The sequence below is a fragment of the Bolinopsis microptera genome, chromosome 12, assembly GCF_026151205.1.
Source record: "Bolinopsis microptera isolate Bmic1 chromosome 12, MBARI_Bmic_1.0, whole genome shotgun sequence".
Taxonomy (NCBI): Eukaryota; Metazoa; Ctenophora; class Tentaculata; order Lobata; family Bolinopsidae; genus Bolinopsis; species Bolinopsis microptera.
The window spans coordinates 6,327,565-6,354,113 of NC_087083.1; the positions used below are offsets into that span (position 1 = coordinate 6,327,565).

At 36.8% G+C, this 26,549-nt stretch overlaps 1 long non-coding RNA gene across 1 annotated transcript; it reads right to left on the reverse strand.

The window, feature by feature from the left end:
• Positions 1-1,297: 1,297 nt before the first annotated feature.
• Positions 1,298-14,277, reverse strand: LOC134824398 (uncharacterized). Its single transcript, XR_010161401.1, has 2 exons — positions 14,207-14,277; positions 1,298-2,412 (listed from the first exon to the last, which is right to left on the reverse strand). It is a non-coding gene; the product is annotated as an uncharacterized LOC134824398 (long non-coding RNA).
• Positions 14,278-26,549: the final 12,272 nt, after the last annotated feature.

Here is a 26,549-nt window from a genome sequence, read left to right on the forward strand (position 1 = left end):
CAAACCTCTGTCCCATTTTCAGTTTTTGAAGATGAAATTTCCAGGACCGAAATTTTACAGTTTTTACTGAATTTCTCACCCGCAACCAACTAGTAAGTCAACTATAGATGGCATATGACACGATTGAGGTGCTGGAAGATTGATATCGGTCGGAGGAAGCCCACAGCAGAAAGCTTAAGAAAACGAAAAGCTGTATTTTCAAAAGTCTGTCCCATTTTCAAATATGAAATTTTCTGAACACAAATTTGACAGATTAGATGACATTTTTGCCCACAAACCAATAAGTCAGTTAATTGATGATGGTATGAAACCAAATTGGGGTACTGGAAGTCAAAATCCCGAATAAAATTGTAAAATCATATATTCCAAATCTCTGTCCCATTTTCAGTTTTTGAAGTTGAAATTTGCCGCAATTACGTTGTAAGGTTGGCTGTTTTATTCCGTCGTATATACCAAAATCTTGTTAGTACCTTAGCAACAGTAGTCAACACATCTTTCGCAGAGGGGATTTTCCCTAAAGCTTTGAAAACGGCAAAAGTTACACCTATACACAAAGGGGGTTATAAACTTGATGTAGCGAATTATAGACTTATCTCACTCTTGGGCTTGTTATGTGTTATGAAAAACTTATGCTTCATAAACTTAACAACAGTGCATTATTAGGAATTTCTTCAAGTGCCTGCATTTTGAGATTAGCTCGGTCCTGCTGTTGATGGACTTCGGGTTTTTGATGATGATGAGCTTTTCTGTCAGGCACAAGTTGCACGTTTTCACAATTTTTTATCTCGTTAACAAAATTGATTGGGTAATCAATGGTTATCCAATCACTAATCATGTGACAGCTTGTTACAACACCGTAATTGGGCTCTCTCAACGATTCCCATAATGCGGGAAAATGTAATTTGAATGGCCAAACACAATCCAATACAATTTAGCTCCATCCAATTATTCAATTCCTCGAATGAGCGATAATAGCAAGTCATATCAGAAAAAAAAACTCAATCAGGAACTCATTGACTGAGCTATAAAGGCCTGACTTTTGGCCCCAATGGCGACAAAGAATGTTTAGGCTGGAAAATCTCAAGCTTGTTATGGCAGGCACAAATAAACAGGATTTAACTGTACTATGTGATTGGAGAAACCAGTAACATCGGACATCCATGTCCATTGTCCAGAGCACACGTGCTGTATATACTTGATATTTTGATAAATTTATATGAGGTCTTGTTTATACTAGCACTGTTCTTTTTTATACTAAAGATATATTATGAGGTTTAAGAATCATTAAAACCACAAATGATTTTGGTTTGAAATTATAAGGGGATTGAAATCAAAATACAATTGACCTATGTAGAACATGAAATAAATAGCACGTCTCGCTTACTATCTAGGCTAAATGTACTGATCGCACTACGCACACAATTCTTTTGTTTTCACTCAATCAAAAACGATGCAACAAGTTGGAAATAAACTTAACATTTTGAAATAAAAGAAGAGTTTAACGATGCCAAAGTCCGTCGTAAGCTGAGCGAAAAGAGAATAGTAATAAATAATTTAGGTATGGATTTGTGAGCATTAAACTAGCTAGAGCTATACGTCAATTATTTTAGGATCTAATAGATAATATTATAATCAATAGATTTGCTATGGAACTTAACGAATTATGCTTTTACGAATTAGCTAAAGTCGTTAAACAAAGAGTTTATCGTTTATTGAACAGCGCATTCAAAAACGTAAAAGTATATCAATGAAAAAATATGAAGTTGCACCAAATATAAAAAATTATAATAACTCGACGTTATCGAAAAACTTTAGAACATAGAAGATAGAAGATGAATATTGAAAATATGTCATTATATAGCATTTGAAAAACATGCAACAAATAAGTTAGTTTAAAGTTATTTCATGCCACAAAATCACACGACAGGATCATGTAACTTTGACTAATTATTAATTAAATTCCTAACATTAAGAATTTAGTCCCTACAGCTACAATTTTAACTTTCTCTTTACAATTTCGTTGTCCCGATCGATACTTAATGTTAAAGATTCGAATTAAAATTGAAGTATCATTTTAAAGATTTATCTGTTTGTTTGTGACTTTGTTAATCAAACCAAGTCACCACAATCATTTTTCAGTTGATTAGCAAGTTTAAAAGTTCCCTAGATAAAAAGATGTTCGTGGCCAGCACGATTCGCCTAAACTTAATGAAGTCCAGTCGCTGGATTTCCGGAACACGAAGGTTGTGCAGTCAAGTGGAGTGGAGTAGAGTGCTGAGCGTTGCAGTGATGAAATGATGACGTCACGTTTCACCGTCCGACACGGCCTCTTGAATCTCGCTGGGCACCAGGAGTAATTCACAACATTTCACCTTGTGCTCCGTGCTGTTGTCTATGGGGTTATGTCGCATCCTGAAATTAAAACACTCGTCAGAGAAGAGATAATTTTAATTGTGAGTTCTGTAAAACAAGGGGATATGGATCATAGAGATCAGTCGATAACCATACACTTAATTCATATCAACGAGTTCAATACGCTGTGAGTAACACGAAATGAAGGAACATCTTCAAACTACTACTAAATTTCTTGTTGTACACCCGTTTATGTGAAATGTTCAATTTGGTTTTGTCTCCTGTAGAAATCGGGTAAATGTCAAGTAGGTCAAACAATTAAAGTCACAGCTAAGTGGTTTGCAATAAAACTACTTTACTACTTTGAGTACATAAAATAATAAAATAACTGTAAGCATATAGATATCATACCAGTCAGTTTGAAGTCTGTACAATCTGTCCAAAGTAAGCTTATTTATTTGTGTTCGGCCGTCAGTAAAAAATGATCGGGTCAAGAATAAAGAATGTCACCTGATTTGAAAACAGTTGGACTTCTTTGACAGGCGTGTAGTCAAAAGTCGAAGTTCCGGCTAAATGAACTGCAGTAATTGTCACTGGCAGGCTTAAACAACAAGTCACCTGCCAACTGAACAGTTCACATGGTTCATAACCAGCGCGCGGGCTTTTTAAACGACGCGCGCACTGATTTGCGCATGAAAAGACGTAACAGTATTACCGCGTATTCCAGCGAGTTGCTTAATCAAACCTACAGTTGCAGATCTGTAAGTTAGTCAGTAAAAGTTGGGAACGCTTCAAGAATATACCAATAATTCGGTCAATCTCAATTATCAATCAGTCGTACAAAAACCACAAAGGCAGTAAATAGGTAGCCTAACTAGTTCCTTCAAAGTTCTGTCGGTAAAATTATCATACAGCTCCAAGAAAAGCAATTCTAATCTGATTATAAAGTGACAAAACTTGACAAAAACAATAAGATTTAATCGCATTAATTTTGCCCTTAATTCTTAACCCTGTCACAGTCTTTTTTCTCGTTGATCTTATCGATAAGAGCTTCAATGATCCCGTCACTTTGATCGAGAGCAATCAGCTCGCAACATCTTATTCGATACTCCAATTTACCGTCAAGGAAGTCAAGTCTGTATCTGTAGGTTTGGTAATTGTTACTTTTGTAACAGTTATTGTACGTCAATTTCTGTACAGCGGGGTGAAGCGGAAAGTGCTTATCTTGACTTCTAGCACGTTCATTTTCTCTATAGCGAGACAGCGAATAAAAAGAAAAATATTGCAGGAATTCACTGTAATCATGTAATACGTTTTAACTTTAGGTATTCTACGGTAATTACATTTCTTTAGCTTTGAAAATATTTCACATAACTACAGCCACTAGCCGATGTTTGCAATTCAATACTAAATGAACTGTGTGCTACAAAACGCAATGATCTCGAGACACGGAAATGATTGTGATTTTAATTACAAATGCTCAAATGACTCCAAAAATACATAAACAAGGCCACTACTTCACTTTACTTAACTTAACTTTAATACACGTTTTTATAAAGCAATGAAAAAACCTGCATATTTCTGCTCCCCTTTTATTAGTATCCAGGTAAAATTTATCGAGTATAATATTTTGAATTTTGTGCCCCGGGATAGCTTAATCAGTCGTGTCTAAGTAGCCCCACTTAAACCGTTATTCAAAGATAGTCTGATAGTGATGTCTGATAAGAGTATGAATTACTGAATTGCATTTTAGAGACAATGGTTTAATCGGGAAGAATTATCTCTGATTTCAGTCGAGTCTAGGACTAATCCTGTTACAAAATACTAAATACTCTAAATTCTGTTCAAGTATTATCTGACACAATTCCAAGTAGTTTCCTTGTGAAATGTTCCCTGAATTGTAGCTAAATCTCGATAAATGTCATCTTATATTATAGCAGTGGAGTAAAAAAGGTCATCACAGCTACAGGGCTGCGTCATCGTTATTTAGAGGTTAAGAGGGGTCCGATAGGATTCTAATTACGAAGATTAAAACTCGCAGGTTGCACAGAAATCGCGAAATATCTTGTCCGCATGTCACACGATTCTTTATAGTCTGTAAGCCATGACTCGCGATTAATCAAAATATAAAATTGGCAGTGAATAGTGATGGAAGAAAACAATCAATTTAGCCTGATCATTAACGCAAAATCTGTGAAATTTTTGTGTCATCACAATAATTTTTATATTTGGCTTCAGTGGTGACTGGTGGCAGAAAACCTGCTAATATGAATCATCGTGAAAAGACTTGAAAAGTAGCAGTTCACACGGAGTTTTAAACAACAATTCGTGTTAAACATTTGTGCATGGTACTTAAAGTAGCTGTGAATAAAATGGATTTCCTTGAGCCGTGATTCTATGAAGCAGAGCTGAGAAATATTTAAAACCAGCAGTTCCGAAACGGCCGGACCCAGAACGCTGCGTTCATGCTAAAACATCTCGAGTTGATTACTCTAGTGGCAGTTTTAAAGTCTGGAATTTACGAACACCCGAGCTGGATGGCCAGGACATTAGTCGTGGTACATTTATATCGACACACACTTAACCTTCTCCCAGCTACCGGAATTTCTAACCTCCCGAAACTCCTGTAACTCGTGCTGCAGTGAGGCTACAGCTTCTAATCATTGGCACTGGTATCCTACTTGATTGCAACGCTGGAAATCCCGTATAGAAACATACCAGAATCAATATGATCAATCCCAGGAGTGCTATATATAGACGCAGAAATTATTAAGCAGTCAAGTGTCTAGTGTCTACGCTATAATATCGACATTATAATGCTGCAGTTGTCATTGCAATTCGTCCGGGTATGGTAAAATCATTTTAACAGATCCTGATAACCGAAGATGCGTCACTGATATCATCAGCAAACCATCACATACGCTATATTTCAATATCAGGTGTCCTTAGTCTTACTACGTGTTGTATCCTTGAGATTAGGTTTAAAATAATGTTTATTCAATAGAATAAGGCAACATAAATCACCACAGCGGTTACAGCGATGTTGAACATCTGACTCTACCACAGTGGAGGTGGTGGATCATGAGATTTGCATATTTGGTGCGTCACTTCTGGAACCTGATTGGTCAATCACTAAAATGTGTAAAATAAATTTGCCCAGGTATTGGATAGTACTTCATTCCACCTTCAGCTTACAAATTCTGGGGAATTTCTGTCCTCAAACATTCAGGTATTTTCCGAATATTTTTGGGACTAGAACACCGGCCCTACACAGCAATGAGGAGTATTTCGCCAAAAGAGAAGGCATGCGACACATCAGGCCCTACAAAACTTTTACAGATACCTTCCGACATCTATACATCAATATATCCAGCTATTGATCTCCATCAAAAGGGCCAATTGATATCGAATTGATCATTCAATATAAAGGGTGGTGACGAAGAGTTAGTACTTAGTATGCTTAAATAGATGAGGACGATGAAAGTTGCACGTGCACACAGTTCAATACTCCAAATCACGTGACACTAGCTGCCAAAGCCACGTGACAGTGACCCAGCAACAGGAAGTGTGTATCTAAGCCGCGAGAGAAGATCAAAGAGTTGGAGACACGTGAGGCGTGGAAGAATGGGGCCACGACGACTACTTTTAACTGCCCCAGAATGAAATGCACTTAAAGTGGGGGTCAACGGAAACGTCAAACCATGTTTCAGGTTTCAGTAAACTTCTGTATCGTCCTGTTTCAGCGTTGTAGCAACTTATCCGGGCAGAGCGAGACGACGCGAGGAGATGAGGTTGATAAATTTGTCACTCGATAACTTGTCGTAATCTGTTCCCATTATCAGTAATTTGTCCATATTACATAATTACAACTACTCAGTACTCCTTTTTCACCCCACACCCTATTTTTCATCCAACTCTTAGAACTCCTATCTCCACCATACCATAGTTCAGTTTAAGTGGACCAATTAAAAATGAAGACCCTTAAAATATTAAGTCGATAAAAATCTAGCCCTAGATTTTAGATATTTAATGTGTTTAATAGCACGGACCATCTGATGCAAATTATTTCCAAATTACGGGCGATTATCTTAAGTGTTTGGATATTAACTTCAGGAAGGATAAATATTGGAAAGTAAATGTTTTATGCGGAGTTTCAGGTAGGCAAATAATGTGATCTTTATTTGTAGGTCTATCACATTCTTTATATCACTTTCTTTATATAGCACAATCAAGACACCAATATTGGTTAACGTATAAAAAGCAAAATCTTCTACCAATAGTTTGAAAAACTCGACCTCAACCCAACAGAGATAAAATCGATTCTTGATCAGTTAAGAATATCTAAATATTGATTTAAGTGTTTATAGATCAGTCGAGTTATTCAAACTTTGTTTAACAATAACACATTGCAACAAACGAGACGTGTAGGTCCACACAATAGTATACAGCGACACCGCGGTGAACTTACGTCACAAAAATTAATAAGTTATGAAACGAGATCTTTACAAATCCCTGTTTACCATAATGTTTGTATATAAGTATTCTTTAACATCCTTTATATTTATAACGTGTACAGTTAAAAATAAAAATTCTTTCTCTTGCGACCCAAAAATCATGTTTCCTAAATTACTGTTTAATTCCGACATTATCCCTGAAAACCATTAACTTCAACAATTAAATTAAATATTGAAGGAGGAATTAAGATCGAATCTTAAACATAAACAAGGCCATCTCAAATATATACGAAAGATACATCATCAAGCAGGGGTGTACACACAACACCCCTTTACAAGTCAAACTCTCAAACAATCTATCTGGCCGAAAACATCTTCTAAATCTAAGCTTTTTGGCTCTAGAACAATCAAGAAATAACGTAAAAATAAAAATGCAAAAATGTAATGTAGCAAAGTTTATATATGAATAACCTAAGTAAAAATCATCAGACCCAAGTAGGCCAGCATGTCGAATAGCTGATTTCAAAATAAGATGGAACGTTTTGTACCGACTTCAGCTCTTTAAATCATCAAAAGTACTATAAATCTTAATCTTTTCCATCGCTATACGCTAACAATACCACATAATACCATGAAGATTACACGCTCACAGCGCATTGCACGTGCAAAAATACTTTTAATGATAAACAGATCGTGCCAATGATGGCATCTTTACAAAATATTTCATGTGGTATTGCTGGAGCCTTGATCGATCTATAATATATAGACCTTTTGAAATAGCATAGAATTTTACTTATTAAGTTATTTAGTTTATAATATATTATTATGAAGTTGTAAATTTAGGTTCCAAATTCTTAACATCTTTGCAAATTGCTGTGTTTTTTTTACAAAAGGAATGATTTTTTGAGTTTTAATCTACTGCTAGTTTGACTCAAACAAGTTAAGAAAATCTTAGTTCATCATTAAATTCATTACAAATAAAATAATGAAATTAACCAAGGAACCGAGCTTAGCAGATTGCAAAGATGTCGATTATAGTACCAAACATATCATATTCTAATATAATATTATATTCAAGTTATCATATATTAACGATGAGGCAGAGCATGCGCTGCAATACCGTCCAAACTCAACTCATTAAATTAACTACATTAGTTAACCATTTGGTTATTTTCGGAGTTCACTTGACTATGATAGTGTAAAATAATCCATTTATAAGGGTCGTTGAAACGCTACACTTCAGCATTTTTGATATTGAATAACTTTACGAGCTCTGATAAAGCCGAGGAATTATTTAATTAATATATTAAAATTCAGTGCATTTCTAAATTTTTCAGTTCATTGAGGTTACATGTTCAGAAATTAACATTTGTTTGTCATTAATTAGTGATAGCGTTTCAACGTCCGGGAAGAATGTGCAGAATTTTCTGGGAAATTGTTAGGAATTTCATAACAAGGGGCGAATCAAGCAAAATAAATTCAAAACACGTAAAAATAGGTGTCCAATGTAGGTAATAATTAATATGTGTCAGTTCCACAATGGAACGAATTACAAAACTTCAATTCATGCAAGGTCCGTAATCTGTTTGGCGCTGTTTGAGGGACGATATTATAATTGCAGAACGAACGTATTACTAATATAGTTTTTGAACTGTTTCATTCTTGTTTGAACGATTCGTCGTTATGATGCCCATAGCGGCAAAGCAAACTTCACTATTTTGTCCGAAACGAAATAAGTATTTATATACTCAGACTTAGTAACAACATGAAACGTGCATACTATGGCGAGGAAGTTGTGCGCGCACACGTGCGCTTTCCTCCCCTCTTAAAATCTTTTCATCAGACTAATAAATATATAATTCATCGCTGCTTGCAGCCATGAAAGGAGCGTCTTGGAGTTCATTACAATATGTACAGTGTCATCTGACTTTCGCTTTCGTGATGACGTCACGTGATAGTGATGACGTCACGTGGTTTGACGCAGCTGATGACGTCATGTGAGCTGTCATGTGAGGACTATCTCCCTTTCAAGGTTCACGTAAGTGAGCTTCAGATGTGGATGTTAGAATTAGCTCGCAGCAGTGCACTTTGTACTCAAGTAGGGCGGTATTTCCCACCTGCCTGCGGTGTCTGAGGAATACTTCCATTAAAACTGTGTGAAACACTTCTTGTTACAGTTACAGTTACAGTTACAGTTACAGTTACAGTTACAGTTACAGTTACAGTTACAGTTACAGTTACAGTTACAGTTACAGTTACAGTTACAGTTACAGTTACAGTTACAGTTACAGTTACAGTTGGAACTACAGTTACAGTTACAGTTGGAACTAAAGTTACAGTTACAGTTACAGTTACAGTTACAGTTACAGTTACAGTTACAGTTACAGTTACAGTTACAGTTACAGTTACAGTTACAGTTACAGTTACAGTTACAGTCAGTAACAGGGCTACAGTTACAATAATTAGAGGTACAACAAAAGTATTGAATAATATTCAATACTTTTGTTGTACCCCTAAATATATTCAATGAATATGGGATAGAACTGGACAAAAAAAGGCTTAACAACTTAATGATAACAACTTAACGATAACAACTTAATGATAACAATAACAATGACATTAATATTTGATTAAGCCTTTAATCACTCCCTAAGAGTGTTGGCATAACAATAACATTGTCAAAACGGTATAAACGTGCAGATAATATTATAACATTATGCAAATAACATTGCAGGGCAGCTTTATAGTTGATATTGAAATGTTGATAGTATGAGGTGTTTATTTTTGACATGATCATCATAGCAGCAGACATTACGGCACGTGAAATCAAATCTAATTTTGCAAAAATGAAAATTTGGGTGTTATTGACCACAGCTCTATCTGTTAAAGACCGGGTGCACTATTTCATCTTTTAAAATCTTTTAAAAGATTTTAAAAGATTTTTCGGGAAATAAATCTCTAATTTCAATGTTATGCACTTCGGCAGATCTGATGACAAAAGAGTAATTGTAAATTATGGAGGTAAATCCAAAACTAGGTCCACAAACGCCAGTCCGAAACATACATTACTGCAGGAGAGACCTGATTAAGTACTGAAGGAGGCGGGAAAAAAATCGCACAATTACTGTGACATATGATTACTTGACCGGTAGGGTGTTTACTAGGGTGAAATTGCAATTCTATTCGATCAACCGGCAAACTTAGGTCCGTCAACCGGTCAGTATTTCGGAGGACAGTAAGTATTGCGGAGGAGGGACGTTGGAAGAAAATTCTTGATTGAACGGGGGACAAACAAGATACGATTTCGGACTTTGGTGCCGGGCAGTTGACACATGAATGAGGGTCATTACGTTTTACAGTCGGAGGAATGTTGGATTCAGACCTGAATTCTCATTCATGAAGACGGGAAATTTGATGCACGTTCGTGAGATTTTTTTTGCGGGAAAATAATGATGTCGGAACAATGGCTTATAGTTGAATTTACTGAGTTGCATAGCGTGGTGTTAATACTCTAACGTGATTGGCGGATGTAGGACAGTATTGGAGCTGTGATTTGTGGATGATAATCACGTGGGTGTCACGTGACCCGAGTGAGCGTGACGCAGGGCTCCTCACAACACAGGAGAAGAAACAACTACCAGTAATTACAGCTCTGTCACTAACATGCAGCCGCGCAGGCACTTCACCACCATGTCGCTCCTTCTTAGGAATTTAGTTCAAATTGCATATTCATCAAGTTCGTGAGTGTGGTGGTGAAAATACCGCATCCTTACCTCAACATTCTCTGAACCTCGTGCCAGTGGAATTATGCACCAGACTGGGATAGTCTAGAGCCAATGAGTGCTGCTGATTTTGATCACGTGACAATGAGAGCCAATGGGAGCCGCTGATTTTGATCACGTGACAATGAGAGCCAATGAGTGCTGCTGATTTTGATCACGTGACTTGATATTTTGCCGCGTGGGCTGAGAGCACTAAGGACCAATGGGGCACGTGGTGAAGTAGGAATTGAATGAGATTAATTTTGTTAATTAGATTATCATTCTGATGCAGTTGTTTCCAGCAGATTACAATGGTCACAATGCTCCACGACATGCTTCACAGCGCTGTTATTATTATTATATTATAATCAGGTATTAAAAAAACAATCTAATAACACAACATTGTCTAGACGGTCAGGTATTATTTGGATATTGGCTGACACAAGAAGAACAATATGAAAAAAGCTGCAGTACGCCACACGGCTCTGAAGGTTAGTGTGATCTCGTGGCGTCTCGAGAACGCATGGTATGCCGTGATATAAAATACGTCGGTCACCAGCCAAGATGGACATTTGAATACTGTGGTAAAATTTCGAAGTGACAGGCACTTTATGTACGAAAGATCTTGTGATTAATTTAGGGAGACTAAACACTATTCCCACTACCGAAACTTGGCCGAAAATTAAAGATCTGCAGCATATTTTTAGAAAAAAACGTACGAAGTTTCTTTACAGTCGTATTTTTAGCAGTTGTATTTTTAGAAATCGATTGAAATTTAAACTATAAGGTATTTAATTTAAACGGCATCGGTTTAGAGTTCCTTCAGTTCAAATAAATCACGAGGCTCGAATTTATAGAGTCAAACCAGAGTTTATAATGTATGAGTGGAGCGGACTGTTGTCTTTCTGGGGCCAGACTCACAATAGCCTGATCTCTGGTATGCAATATTGGGAATATTCATTACTCATTTTGTTTTATATCTGGGTGGGATCTTCATTCTTCAATGACAATGGAATGTAGGCTATGCCAATTAGCGAAAGTTTAGGGGCTGCATTTTTGAGCTCTTTTTTATCTTTAACCCACAGGCTGTAAGGTATGCTAGTTTTTGAAGCCCTTGCTTTTCCACAGAAATCCCTGCTACATAATTCGGAGAGGCTGTCGAGCTCTGGGCCCATGTTAAGGCTCTGGGCCCATGTTGAAGCTCTGGGCTTGAAAGGAGGCTGTATAAGTTCAGAACACAATAAGTTTTACGATCGACATTTAAACAATAAACGAATATATTTCAGTGCTAGGGCTGAAAGAGGTGAAGGTAAAACTGAAATTTACATGAAGTTACAGGTTTCTAAATGAATATCTGGTTATTAGCTCAGACTGAAACAATAAGGACAATGTTTACATCGATAACCATATAGGTTAATAGTAATACAGAATAAACAATGAGATACTTTAACTTAAAAAGACATTTTAAGGGCATAAGTGTAATTCCTAGTGAGACAAAATAAAGACATTGACATTTAACATTTAAAGTAAACAGTTTACAGTTTCACACAGTTAAAACGGAAGATTCTTTTTCAGACCCGCAAACAGAGTCTCAAAATTGAGGCTGAGTATGCCCTTGAGAGTAACGCGTGTGCCATCACGTGACGTCATCATTGCGTCATCACTATCAGCTTGGTCATGTGACTGCATCACACATAAGCTAGGTTATCAGTTTAACACATAAGTAACCCCTGAACCCAGAATATATCAAGAGAAGAAGGCTTTTAGAGGCAAAGAAATTTCATCTAAAAAGATAGAGGTCCCCAACATGAGACCGCTGCTCCTCTCATCCCAACCAATATCCAAATAATAGAGATACTATCAAGATAGTATCCAAGTTCCACAGACGAATAACTCAGAAGAACACACGTTAGTTTACAAGACGATCTTAAGATCATTTGAAATAGTTTATTTAAACATGCAGTTCATGCAGCAATATGACATCATAATTTACTTTAAATACCAGTATTTACAACTTAACAGGTTACAGCATATCTTAACGCCACACATTTATTATTTTTACATAATATCTTAACCAATGTAAGTATCGTTTATTCTCGCGGGAAGTAATCTAAACTTACTCTTACCAGTCAGACGTTTATTGTTTAGCGTTTGGGAAGTAATGGGTCTTGGGACCTAGATCCGTAATCGAGTAAGACTAAGAAGAGGGTTTACGCTCATTATAAAATAGTCAAGTCACGGGTTAAGCGTTCATTGTAAGGAATATCTCCAACTGGGCGAAACTACACCGACTAACAGATGACAGATGCCCTAAGTATTCTTGTGGGAGGATTGGAATTCCTGGAATGCCGACCCTTACTAATTGCAGCAAGCTTGCCAGTGTTATCCTTCCGGCAAGCTTCACACGGATACTGAACTGTTGGTGAACTGTAGACTGTTCACGATCGTATGTTGTCCTGAACTTTGATTGGTCAATTGCAGGCAGGTGTTTAGTCTCTGTATTCTCATTGGTCAGCTTGAATTTGTCTAGCCATAGGTCGTGTAAACAGTGTTTGTATTAGTAAAATACAGTGTAAACATGTTGTGTGTAAAATAGCCGCTGTATGGTTTAAAATAGCCGCTGTATGGTTTAATACCGTCAAGTTGGATTGGGGGGGGGGGGGGGGGGCGGTGATAAATCCAATTTACCACACCAGGGATATGCTTAGTTTCCTCCGGAAAGTTTGACACCTTACAAAAATAGTACCCATCCTCAGAAAAAATGAAGAATAGCCAAGGGTTATCTTCAGATCGCTCAAGTCACTGTTCGTCTACAACTATTTGGCAACAATGTATCTGATTTTTTGTTAACTCAATTATCTTTCTATCGCAAGTATACCGGGGGGGGGGGGGGGGGGGGGGGGGGGGGGGGGGGGGGGGGAGGGAGGGGGGGTGACCCCATCACTGCAACGATATGTCAAACAATGTTCTCTTAACTTGGCCAGCCAATTGTCTTATTTCACAGACTGTCAAACTCATTCCGTGTCTGTAAATACACACAACAAGTAGGTTCTGTCAAACAAATACCATCAGTTCTACATTGAGAATGAGCTGTTGTAACAAAAGTTCATTCGCCACGAAAAACACCGAAAAATCACACAGACAACTCGACGGACAAATTCAGTTTTACACCAGACCAACGAATTGACGGACCTAGAATGGTCTGGGCTCGGACTAATACGAGAGTTGCCCCCTAAGCTACTAGACCACAATATCGTACAAAGTCTACAAGTTTAGACAGACTAAAGTGCTTCACGTACGATGGTACACCGCCCTGTACTCTACAAATTGCCCACAATACTGTTAGACACGGTGATGGATTGGAGAAGTCACGCACTTTTACGGTTATCGATGTCTGTTTGGTGCTTGAAACTGATGTTCAATTTGGGCACGTCTAGTTTATAAACAGTAGTGGTTGAAAGTACGGTAGATCGCTATGTCTAAGTGCTGAATATCATGCAAATCAGTGTTATAATGCTTCGCGAAGATCGGATCAAAGGTGGGGCGGCGGTATTATCACAAAACATACAATCTACACGTGCAAAATGAGTGAAACAATATAGCACGTGCAAAGCAGCTGAATTTAGGGAAAGTACTTACTTCCAGCCGACAGTTGACATGGCATGAGAAGGACACATAATTTCCACTGTTCTAGTTCGTCTCTCTGCTTTATCCATCCTGAAAAATAAAGTTTTATCGTTTGATGAAGTGATTGATTGATTAAATTTTAATAAATTTACTAAGAGAGCTATAGGAAGATATTGAAAAAGGTCTCTATAGTAGGAGTTATCATACGGGTTCTTCTATTTTCACTTTCTTCTAGATCCTGATTTCTAAGGATTCTTTTAATTGAGTTTGACTATCGTAGAGTTGGAAAGGTGCGACAAATTAAACGGTATTCCAGAATCCCTAAAATCTCGACAGAACCCACTAGGGTTTAACCTCGCATATTATTACAGACCAAAATGTGTCAGCCTAATTAATCGACATTCCACTAATTAATTGATAATGATCCAAGTACGTGCGGACATGTATTGTTTGCATAACCTTGTGGACAAATAGCAGCGTTATGTAAGGCTGTTCCTTTTAAGCACAGAAGTCTGATAGTGATGTCTGATAAGAGTACGAATTACTGATTGCATTTGAGACAATGGTTTAATCGGGATGAATTAATCTCTGTTTTCAGTCGAGTCTAGTATCAAGCCTGTTACAAAATACTATATACTCTAAATTCTGTTCAAGTATTATCTGACACAATTCAAGTAGTTTCCTTGTGAAATGTTCCCTGAATTGTAGCTTAAATCTCGATAAATGTCCATCTATATTATAGCAGTGGAGTATAAAAGGTCCTTCACAGATAAAGGGCTGCGTCATCGTTATTTAGAGGTTAAGAAGGGGTCGATAGGATTCTATTTACGAAGATTAAAACTAGCAGTTGCACAGAAATCGCGAAATATCTTGTCCGCATGTCACACGATTCTTTATAGTCTGTAAGCCATGATCGCGATTATCAAATATAAAATTGGCAGTGAAAAGTGAGGAAGAAAACAACAATTTAGCCTGAATCATTAACGCAAAATCTGTGATATTTTTGTGTCATAACATTTAATTTTTATATTTGGCTTCAGTGGTGACTGGGGTGGCAGAAAAACCTGCTAATAGAATCATCGTGAAAAGACATGAAAAGTAGGCGTTAACACCGGAGGTTTTAAACAACAATTCGTGTTAAACATTTGTGCATGTACGTAAGTTAGCTGTGAATGAAAAATGGATTTCCTTGAGCCGGATTCTATGAAGCAGAGGAGATATATTTAAAACCAGCAAGTTCCGAACGGCCGGGACCAGAAAGAACGCTGCGTTCATGCTAAAACATCTCGAGTTGATACTCTAAGTTGCAGTTTTAAAGTCTGGATTTACACGAACACCGAGCTGGGATGGGCCAGGACATTAGTCGTGGACATTATTCGACACACACTATCCTTCTCCCAGCTACCGGGAAATTTCTACCTCCGAAACTCCTGTAACTCGTGCTGCAGTAGAGGCTACAGCTTCTAATCATTGGCACTGGTATCCTTCTTTGATTGCAACGCTGGAATTCGTATAGATAACATCCAGAATCAATTATTGATCAATCCCAGGAGTTGATATATATAGACGCAGAAATTATTTAAGCAGTCAAGTGTCTAGTGTTCTAGCTATAATATCGACATTATTATGTGCAGTTGTCATTGCAATTCGTTCCCGGGTATGGTGAAAATCATTTTTAACAGATCCTGATAAACAGAAGATGCGTCACTGATATCATCAGGAGCAAAACATAACTTACGCTATATTTCACATACAGGTGTACTTAGTTTACTACGTGTTGTATTCCTTTGAGATTAGGTTTAAAATAATGTTTATTCTATTGTATAGGCAACATTAAATCACCACAGCAGGTTACAGCGATGTTGAAATCTGACTCTACCACAGTGGAGGTGGTGGTCATGAGAATTGCTTATTTGGTGCGTCACTTCTGGAACCTGATTGGTCAATCAATAAAATGTGTAAAATAAATTTGCCCAGGTATGGATAGTACTTCATTCACCTTCAGCTTACAAATTCTGGGGGAATTTCTGTCCCTCAACAACATTCAGGTATTTACGAATATTTTTGGGACTAGAAACACCGGCCTACACAGCAATGAGGGAGTATTCGCCAAAAGAGGAAGGCATGCGACACATCAGGCCCTACAAACTTTTACAGATACCTTCCGACATCTATACATCAAAATATCCAGCTATTGATCTCCATCAAAGGGCACATTGAGATCGGAATTGATCATTCCCAATATAAAGGGTTGGTGACGAAAAGGTTAGTACTTAGTTTGTCTTAAAATAGATGAGGACGATGAAAGTTGCACGTGCACCACAGTTCAATACTCCAAATCACGTGACACTAGCTGCAATGCCCGTGACAGTGACCCCAGCAACAGGAAGTAGTGTGTTATCTAAGCCGCGATGAGAAGATCAAAGGAGTTGGAGACACGTGAGGCGTGGGATGAATGAGGCCACGACGACTACTTTTAACTGCCCCAATTGAAATGCACATTTAAGTGGGGTTCAACGGAAACGTCAAACATGTTTCAGGTTTCAGTATAACCTTCTGTTTCGTCGTTTCAGGTTGTAGCAACTTATCCGGGCAGAGCGATGACGACGCGAGGAGAGGAGTGTGATAATTTGTCACTCGATAACTTGTCAGTATCTGTTCCCATTATCAGTAATTTGTCCATTTTACATAATTACAACTACTCAGTACTATTTTTTCACCCCACACCCTTTGTTTTCATCCAACTCTTTTAGGAATCTATCTCTCACCATACCATAGTTCAGTTTAAGTGGACCAATTTAAAAATGGAAGACCCTTAAAATATTAAGTCGATAAAAATCTAGCCCTAGATTTTAGATATTTAATGTGTTTATAGCAAGGACATCTGATGCAAATTATTTCCAAATTACGGCGATTATCTTAAGTGTTTGGTTATTAACTTCAGGAAGGATAAATATTGGTAAGTAAAATGTTTTATGCGAGGAGTTTCAGGTAGGCAAAATAATGTGATCTTTATTTGTAGGTCTATCACTTCTTTATATCACGTTCTTTATATAGACAATCATGACAACAATATGGTTAACGTATATAAAAAAGCAAAATCTCTATAACAGAGTTTGAAAACTCGACCTCAACCCAACTGAGATAAATGATTCTGATCAGTAAGAATATCTAAATATTGATTATGTGTTATAGATCAGTCGAGTTATTCAATACTTTGTTTAACATAAAACACAATGAAAAACGAGGACGTGTAGGTCCACCAACATGTATACAGCGACACCGCGGTGAACTTACGGTCACAAAAAATAATTAGTTATGAAACGAGATTCTTTACATTCCCTGTTTACCATAATGTTTGTATATAAGTATTAATTATACATCCTTATATTTATAACGTTGTACAGTTAATAAATAAAAATTCTTTCTCTTGCGAACTAAAATCATGTTCCTAACTAAATAATGTTTAATTCCGACATTATCCCTGAAAACAATAACTTCAACATTAAAATTAAATAATTGAATGGAGGATTAAGATCGAATTCATATAAAACATAAACAAGGCCATCTCAATATAAACGCAAGATACATCTTCAAGCAGGGGTGTTCACACAACCACCCCTTTCAGTTCAAAACTTAGAACATAGAAGATAGAAGATGATATTGAAAATATGTCATTATATAGCATTTGAAATAACATTGCAACAAATATTTTAGTTTAAAGTTTATTCTTGCCACGAAATCACACGACAGGATATGTAACTTTGACTAATTATTATTAAATTCCTAAATTAAGTAATTTAGTCCCACTACAGCTACAATTTTAACTTTCTCTTTACAATTTCGTTGTCACGATCACGATATTATTGTTAAAGATTCGAATAAATTGTTGTATCATTTAAGATTTATCTGTTTGTTTGTGACTTGTTATCAAACCAAGTCACCACATCATTTTTCGTTGATTAGCAAGTTTAAAAGTTCCATAGATAAAAAGATGTTCGTGGCCAGACGATTCGCCTAAATTAATGAAGTCCTGTCAGCTGGATTTCCGGAACACAGAAGGTTGTGCAGTCAAGTGGAGTGGAGTAGAGTGCTGAGCGTTGCAGTGATGAAATGATGACGTCAACGTTTCACCGTTCCGTCTCGGCCTCTTGCAATCTCGCTGGGCACCAGGAGTAATTCACATACATTTCACTTGTGCTCGTGCTTGTCTATTGGGGTTATGTCGCATCCTGGAAATTAAAAACACTCGTCAGAGAAGAGATTAATTTTAATGTGAGTTCTGTAAAACAAGGGGATATGGGATCATAGAGATCAGGTCGATACCATACACTTAATTCATATCAACGAGTTCAATACGCTAGGTGAGTAACACGAAATATGAAGGAACATCTTCAAAAACTACTACTAAATTTCTTGTTGTACACACGTTTATGTGAATTGTTCAATTTGGTTTTGTCTCTGTAGTAATCGGGTAAATGTTATGTAGCAGCGACAACATTTAAGTCACTGCCAGTCTCGCTGTTTGCAATAAAACTACTTTACTAATTTGAGTACATAAATAATAAATTAACTGTAAGCATTATAGATATCATACCAGCAGTTTGAAGTCTGTACAAATCTGTCTAAGTAAGCTTATTATTTGGTTCGACGTCAGTAAAAAATGATCGGGGCAAGAATAAAGAACGTCACCTGATTTGTAAAAACAGTTGGACTTCTTTGACAGGCGTGTAGTATAAAAAGTCGAAGTTCGGTAAATGAACTGCAGTAATTGTCATGGCAGTAACAACAAGTCGCCTGCCATGAACAGTTCACATGGTTCATAACCAGCGCGCGGCTTTTTAAACGACGTCGCGCACTGAATTTGGCATGAAAGACGTTAACAGTATTACCGCGTATTCCAGCGAGTTGCTTAATCAAACATAATGAGTGCAGATCTGTAGTTAGTCAGTAAAAGTTGGGAAAACGCTTCAAGATTATACCAATAATTCGGTCCAATCTCTCAATTATCAATCTGTCGTTACAAAAACCACAATGGCAGTTTAATAGGTTGCCTAATCTAGTTTCCTTCAAAGTTCTGTCGGTAAAAATTATCATACAGCTCCAAGGAAAAGCAATTCTAATCTGGATTATAAAAGTGACAAAACTTGACCAAAAACAAATAAGATTTAAATCGAATTAAATTTTGCCCTTAATGTTAACCCATGTCACACGTCGTTTTTCTCGTTGATCTTATCGATATGAGCTTCAATGATCCCGTCACTTGATCGAGAGCAATCAGCTCGCAACATCTTATTCATGAGCGCTTACTCCTATTTCCGTCAGTAGGTTGCCAAGTCTGTATCTGTAGGTTTGGTAATCGGTACTTTTGTAATGTTATTGTACGTTCAATTTCTGTACAAGCGGGGTGAAGCGGAAGTGCTTATCTGACTTCTAGCTCGTTCATTTCTCTATAGCGAGAACAGCGAATAAAAAGAAAAATATTGCAGGAATTCAATGTTATCATGTAATACGTTTTAACTTTAGTATTATACTGGTTAAATTACATTTCTTTAGCTTTGGAAATTATTTCACATAACTACAGCCACTAGCGATGTTTGCAATTCAATACTAAATGATCTGTGTGCTACAAAAACGCAATGATCTCGAAGACACGGAAATGATTGTGATTTTTAATTACAAATGCTCAAATTGACTCCAAAAATACATAAACTAAGGCCACTACTTCTCTTTACTTAATTATTTTAATACACGTTTTTATAAAGCCAATGAAAATTCCTGCATATTTCTGCTCCCCTTTTATTAGTATCCAGGTTAAAATTTATCGGTATATTATTTGAATTTTGTCTTGCCCAGGGATAGCTTAATCAGTCGTGTCTAAGTAGCCCACTTTAACCGTTATTCAAAGATTAGTCTGATAGTGATGTCTGAGAGAGTATAATTACTGAATTGCATTTTAGGAGTCAATGGTTATTCGGGAAGAATTTATCTCTGATTTCAGTCGGTCTAGGAATAATCCTGTTACAAAAATACCTAAATACTCTAAATTCTGGTCAAGTTTATTCTGAACACAATCCAAGTAGTTTCCTTGTGAAATGTTCCCTGAATTGTAGCTAATCTCGATAAATGTCATATATTTTATAGCTGTGGAGTAAAAAGGTCATCTCAGCTACAAGGGCTGCGTCATCGTTTATTTAGAGGTTAGAGGGGTCCGATAGGTTTCTATTTACGAGTTTAAAAATCGAAGGTTGCACAACAGAAATCGCGAAATATCTTGTCCGATGTCACACGATTCTTTATAGTTCTGTAAGCCATGGTCTAGCGATTCATTCAAAAATATAAAATTGGCAGTGAATAGGATGGAAGAAAACAATCAATTAGCCTGATCATTAACGCAATATGTGAAATTTTTGTTTCATCACCATTAATTTTTATATTTGGCTTCAGTGGATGACTGGGTTGGCAGAAAAACCTGCTAATATGGACTCATCGTGAAAAGACTTGAAAATAGCAGTTCACACGGAGTTTAGGTTTTAAACACAATTCGTGTAAAATTTTGTGCATGGGACTTAAAGTAGCTGTGATTAAAATGGATTTCCTTGAGCCGTGATTCTATGAAGCAGAGCTGAGAAATATTTAAAACCAGCAGTTCCGAAACGGCCGGAACCAGAACGCCTGCGTTCATGCTAAAACATCTCGTGTTGATTACTCTAGTGCGCAGTTTTTAAGTCTGGAATTTACGAACACCGAGCTGGATTGGCCAGGACATTAGTCGTGGTACTTTATATCGACCACCACTTTAACCTCTCCCAGCTACCGGAATTTCTAACCTCCCGAAACTCCTGTATCTCGTCTGCAGTGAGGCTACTGCTTCTTAATCATTGGCACTGGTATCCTACTTTGATTGCAACGCTGGGAAATCCCGTATTGAAATTCCAGAATCAATTTGATCAATACAGGGAGGAGTGCTATATATAGACGCTGAAATTATTAAGCAGTCAAGTGTCTAGTGTTACGCTATAATACGACATTATAAGACTTGCAGTTGTCTTGCAATTCGTCGGGTATGGTTAAAATCATTTGACAGATCCTGATAACCGAAGATGGCGTCATGTTATCATCTGCAAACCATCACATACGCTATATTTCAATATCAGGGGTCCTATAGTCTTACTACTGTTGTATCCTTGAGATTGGTTTAAAATATTGTTTTGTTTTTTTATTCAATAGATATAAGTCAAACATAAATCACCCACAGCGGTTACAGCGATGTTGAAATCTGACTCTACCACAGTGAAGAGGTGGTGGATCATCGAGATTTGCATATTTGGTGCGTAACTTCTGGAACCTGATTGTCATTCACTAAAATGTTGTAAAATAAATTATGCCTGGTATTGGATAGTACTTCATTCCACTCTTCAGCTTACAAATTATGGGAATTTCTGGTCCTCAACATAGGTATTTTCCACGAATTTTTTTGGGACTAGAAGGAACACGGCACCTGACACAGCATATGAGGGAGTATTTCGCCAAAAGAGAAGGCATGCGACACATAGGCCCTACAAACTTTTACAGAATACCTTCCGACATTATACATCATTTATCCACTATTGATCTCATCAAAAGGGCAATTGATATCGATTGATCATTCAATATAAAGGATGGTGACGAAGAGGAGTAACTTAGTATGCTTAAATAGATGAGGACGATGAAAGTTGCACGTGCACACAGTTCAAATACTCCATATCACGGTGACACTAGCTGCCAAAATAGCCACGTGGACAGTGACCCTGCAAACAGGAAGTGGTTCTAAGCCGCGAGAGAAGAGAAGATCAAAGATTGGAGAACACGTGAGGCGTGGAAGAATGGGGCCACGACGGTCTACTTTTACTGCCCCAGAATGAAATGCACTTAATGTGGGGGTCAACGGAAACGTCAAACCATGTTTCAGGTTTCAGTAGACTTCTGTATCGTCCGTTTCAGCGTTGTTGCAATCTTATCCGGGCAGGCGAGACGACGCGAGGAGATGGGTTGATAAAAATTTGTCACTCGATATACTTGTCGTAATCTGTTCCCAATTTCAGTAATTTGTCCATATTGCATTAATTTAAAAATAATCAGTACTACTTTTTCACCCAACACCATATTTTCATCCAAATCTTAGTAGAACTCCTATCTCCACCATTACATTGTTCAGTTTAAAGTGGAACAATTAAAAATGAAGACCTTAAAATATTAAGTCGATAAAAATCTAGCCCTTGATTTTTGATTTTTAATGTGTTTAATGACGGACATCTGATGCAAATTATTACCAATACGGGGCGTTATTCTTAAGTGTTTTGGATATTAACTTCAGGATGATATAATATTGGAAAGTAAATGTTTTATGCGGAGTTCAGTAGGCAAATTATGTGATCTTTATTTGTTGGTCTTTCACCACTTCTTTATATCACTTTATTTTATAGCCACAAATCAAGACACCAATTATTGGTTAACGTTATAAAAGCTATATTTCTACCAATAGTTTGAAAAACTCGACCTCAACCTACTGAGATAAAATCGATTCTTGGATCAGTTAAGAATATCTAATATTGATTTAAGTGTTTATTAGATCAGCGAGTTATTCAAACTTTCTTTAACTATAAACTACATTGACAACAAACGGAGAGTGTAGGTCCACACATTAGTATACAGCGACACCGCGGTGAACTTACGTCACAAAATTAATAAGTTATGAAACGAGATCTTTACAAAATCCTGATTTTACCATAATGTTGGTATATAAGTATTCTTAACATCCTTGTATATTTATAACGTTGTCAGTTATAAATAATAAATTATTTTCTCTTGCGAACCAAACTCATGTTTTCACTTAAAATTACTGTTTAATTCCGACCATATACCTGAAAAACATTAACTTCAACAATTAAATTAATTATTGAAAGAGGAATTAGATCGGAATCTTAAACATAAACAAGGCCATCTCAAATATTACGAATGATACATCATCAAAGCAGGGAGTTACACACAATCACCCTTTACAAGTCCAACTTTAGAAACAGAGAAGATTAGAAGATGGAATATTGAATAATATGTTCATTATATAGCATTTGAAAAAATGCAACAAATAAGTTAGTTTAAAGGTTTTTTCATGCCACAAAATCACACGACAGGATCATGTAACTTTGATAATTATTATTAAATTCCTAACATTACGTATTTAGTCCCTTCAGCTACAATTTTAACCTTTCTCTTCAATTTCGTTGTCCGTTCGAGACTTAATGTTAAAGATTCGAATTAAAATTGAAGTATCATTTTAAAGATTTATCTGTTTGTTTGTGACTTTGTTAATCAAACCAAGTCACACAATCATTTTTCTGTTGATTTGCTAGTTTAAATGTTCACTAGACTAAATGATGTTCGTGGCCTGCACGTTTCGCCTAAACTTAATGACAGTCCTGTCGCGGATTTCCGGAAGCGAAAGGTTGTGCAAGTCAAGGTGGAGTGGTGTTGAGGTGAGCGTTGCAGTGATGAAATGATGACGTCTCGTTTCTACGTCCGAACGGCCTCTTGTAATAGCGATGAGCACCATGGAAGTAATTCACTACATTTCACTTGTGCTCCGTGCTGTTGGTCTATGGGGTTATGTCGCATCGGAAATTAAAACACTCGTCAGAGAATGAAGATAATTTTAATGGTGGTTCGGTAAAACAAGGGGAATTTGATCATAGTGATCAGTCGATAACCATACACTGTAATTCATATCAAAGTGTTCAATACGCTGTGAGTAACACGAAATGTAGGTATATTTCTAATCTACTACTTAAATTTCTTGTTTGTACACACGTTTTTGTGTATATGTTCAAATTTGGTTTTGTCTCCTGTAGAAATCGGGTAATGTCAAGTAGGTGCTAACATTTTAAGTATTGATAAGTGGGTTTGCATATTAAATACTTTACTACTTTGAGTTCATAAATTTTTTAATGTTCTGTATAGCATATTGTAGTGAATTACTGTACAAGTTTGTTGTCTGTACTTTATGTCAAAATAGTATAGCTCTTGTTATTGTGTTCGGAACGGTCAGTAATATTGATGGGTCAAGACTAAAGTATGTCTTCATGATTTGAAAACAGTTGGACTTCTTTGACAGGCGTGTGTCAAAAGTCGGAAGTTCCGGCTAAATGAACTGCAGTTTTGTCATGGCAGGCTTAAACAAAAGTCACTGCCAACTGAAGTTCAAGGTCATAACAGCGCGCGGGCTTTTTAAACGACGCAACGCCTCTGATTTGCCGCATGATAAGACGTTACAGTATTACCGCGTATTCCAGCGAGTTGCTTAATCAAACTACTGTTGCAGATCATGTAAGTTAGTCAGTAAAAGTTGGGGAACGCTTCACGAAAATACAATTAATTCGGTCAATCTCAATTATCAATCAGTCGTACAAAACCACAAAGGCAGTAAATAGGTAGCCTAAACTTTTCCTTCAAAGTTCTGTCGTAAAATTATCATACTGCTCAAGAAAAAGTCAATTATACATTGATTATAAAGTGACAAATCTTGACTAAAACAATTAGGATTTATCGCAATAATTTTGCCCTTAATTCTTACCCTGTCACAGTCTTTTCTCGTTGATCTTATCGTTATGGCTTCAATGATCCCGTTCGCTTTGATCGAGAGCAATCAGCTCGCAACATCTTATTCGATACTCCAATTTACCTCAGGAAGTCAAGTCTGTAATCTGTAGGTTTGGTAATTGTACTTTTGTTACAGTTATTGATACGTCCAATTTTGTTACAGAGGGGTGAAGCGGAAAAGGGTGAAGCGGAAAGTGTTATATTGACTTCTAGCACGTTCATTTTCTCTATAGCGGAGACAGCGAATTAAAAAGGAAAAATATTGCAGGAATTCACTGTAATCATGTAATACGTTTAATTTTAGGTATTTCTACGGTAATTACATTTCTTTAGCTTTGAAAATTTTTCATAACTACAGCACTAGCGATGTTTGCAATTCTATACTAAATGAACTGTGTGTACAAACGCAATGATCTGAGACATCGAAATGATTGTGATTTTAATTACAAATGCTCAATTGATCCAATAATAAATAAACAAGGCCACTACTTCACTTTACTTAAATTACTCTTATTACAGTTTTTATAATGCAATGAAAAAACCTGCTTTATTCTGCTCCCCTTTTATTAGTACTCCAGTAAAATTTATCGAGTATAATATTTTGAATTTTGTGCCCCGGGGATAGCTTAATCAGTAGTGTTAAGTAGCCCACTTAAACGTTATTTCAAAGATGTCTGATAGTGATGTCTGATAAGAGTTTGATTATCTGAATTGCATTTTAGAGACAATGGTTTAATCGGGAAAGATTATCTCTGATTTCAGTCGAGTCTAGGACTAATCCTGTTACAAATACTAAATAATCTAAAATTGTTCAAGTATTCTCTGAACAAATTCCAAGTAGTTTCCTTGTGAAATGTTCCCTGAATTGTAGATAAATCTCGTTAATGTCATCTTATATTATAGCAGTGGAGTTAAAAAAGGTCATCACAGCTCAGGGCTGCGTCATCGTTAATTTAGAGGTTAAGAGGGGTCCGTAGGATTTAATTACGGAAGATTAAAACTCGCAGGTTGCACAGAAATCGACGAAATATCTTGTCGCTTGTCACCACGATTCTTTATTGTCGTAAGCCAGACTCGCGATTATCAAGAAATATAAAATTGCTGTGAATAGTGATGGAAGAAAACATCAATTTAGGCCTGATATTTAACGCAATATCTGTGGAAATTTTGTTGTCATACAATAATTTTTATTTTTGGGTCAGTCGGTGACTGTGCAGAAAACTGCTATATGAATCATCGTGAAAGACTGAAAAGTAGCAGTTCACACGGGTGTTTTAAACAACAATTCGTGTCTAAACATTTGTGCCTTGGTACTTAAGTAGCTGTGAATAAAATGGCATTTCCTTGAGCCGTGATCTATGAAGCAGAGCTGAGAAATATTTAAAACAGCAGTTCGAAACGGACCGGACCAGAATCGATGCGTCTCATGCTAAAACATCTCGTGTGATTACTCTGAAAATGGCAGTTTAAAGTCTGGAATTTACGAACACCCGTGATGGATGGCCAGGACATTAGTCGTGGTACATTTATTCGACCACACACTTAACTTCTCCCAGCTACCGGAATTTCTAACCTCCCGAAACGCCTGTAACTCGTGCTGCAGTGAGGTACAGTCTTCTAATCATGGCACTGGTATCTACGTGATTGCAACGCTGAAATACGTATAGAAACATACCTAGAATCAATATGATCAATCCCAGGAGTGCTAATATAGAACGCA